We start from the raw sequence: 1,511 nt of genomic DNA on the forward strand, positions 1-1,511 counted from the left end.
TCCCTTAGTTCAGTTATTTAGTTCAGTCCCTTAGTTCAGTTCCTTAGTTCAGTCCCTTAGTTCAATCCCTTATTTCAGTCCCTTAGTTCAGTCCCTTGGTTCAGTCTCTTAGTTCAGTCTCTTAGTTCAGCCCCTTAGTTCAGTCCCTTAGTTCAGTCCCTTAGTTCAGTCCCTTAGTTCAGTCCCTTAGTTCAGTCTCTTAGTTCAGTCTCTTAGTTCGGTCCCTTAGTTCAGTCCCTTAGTACAGTCCCTTAGTTCAGTCCCTTAGTTCAGCCCCTTACTTCAGTCCCTTACTTCAGTCCCTTAGTTCAATCCCTTAGTTCAGTCCCTTAGTTCAGTCCCTTAGTTCAGTCCCTTAGTTCAGTCCCTTAGTTCAGTCCCTTAGTTCAGTCTCTTAGTTCAGTCCCTTAGTTCAGTCCCTTAGTTCAGTCCCTTAGTACAGTCCCTTAGTTCATTCCCTTAGTTCAGTCCCTTAGTTCAGTCCCTTAGTTTAGTCCCTTAGTTCAGTCCCTTAGTTCAGTTCCTTAGTTCAGTCCCTTAGTTCAGTCCCTTAGTTCAGTCCCTTAGTACAGTCTCTTAGTTCAGTCTCTTAGTTCAGTCCCTTAGTTCAGTCCCTTAGTTCAGTCCCTTAGTACAGTCCCTTAATTCATTCCCTTAGTTCAGTCCCTTAGTTCAGTTCCTTAGTTCAGTCCCTTAGTTCAGTTCCTTAGTTCAGTCCCTTAGTTCAATCCCTTATTTCAGTCCCTTAGTTCAGTCCCTTGGTTCAGTCTCTTAGTTCAGTCTCTTAGTTCAGCCCCTTAGTTCAGTCCCCTAGTTCAGTCCCTTAGTTCAGTCCCTTGGTTCAGTCTCTTAGTTCAGTCTCTTAGTTCAGTCCCTTAGTTCAGTCCCTTAGTTCAGTCCCTTAGTTCAGTCCCTTAGTTCAGTCCCTTAGTTCAGTCCCTTACTTCAGTCCCTTAGTTCAGTCCCTTAGTTCAGTCCCTTAGTTCAGTTTCTTTTTCTTGATAACCCTAAAGCAGATGTAGTGAAGGTGGAGACTTGTGTACTGGAGCTGGAGCAGGTGTGAGTGTTCTGGAGCCGGAGCAGGTGTGAGTGTACTGGAGCCGGAGCAGGTGTGAGTGTACTGGAGCCGGAGCAGGTGTGAGTGTACTGGAGCCGGAGCAGGTGTGAGTGTACTGGAGCCGGAGCAGGTGTGAGTGTACTGGAGCCGGAGCAGGTGTTAGCGTACTGGTGCTGGAGCAGGTGTGAGTGTACTGGAGCCTGAGCAGGTGTGAGTGTACTGGAGCCGGAGCAGGTATGAGTGTACTGGAGCCGGAGCAGGTGTGAGTGTACTGGAGCCGGAGCAGGTGTGAGTGTACTGGAGCCTTAGCAGGTGTGAGTGTACTGGAGCCGGAGAAGGTGTGAGTGTTCTGGAGCCGGAGCAGGTGTGAGTGTACTGGTGCCGGAGCAGGTGTGAGTGCAATAATTGAATACATAATCACAGGTGGGATGGACCCACGAGTGGAAGGCCATAC

Source organism: Cherax quadricarinatus, chromosome 51 (assembly GCF_038502225.1).
Source record: "Cherax quadricarinatus isolate ZL_2023a chromosome 51, ASM3850222v1, whole genome shotgun sequence".
In the NCBI taxonomy this organism is placed as follows: domain Eukaryota; kingdom Metazoa; phylum Arthropoda; class Malacostraca; order Decapoda; family Parastacidae; genus Cherax; species Cherax quadricarinatus.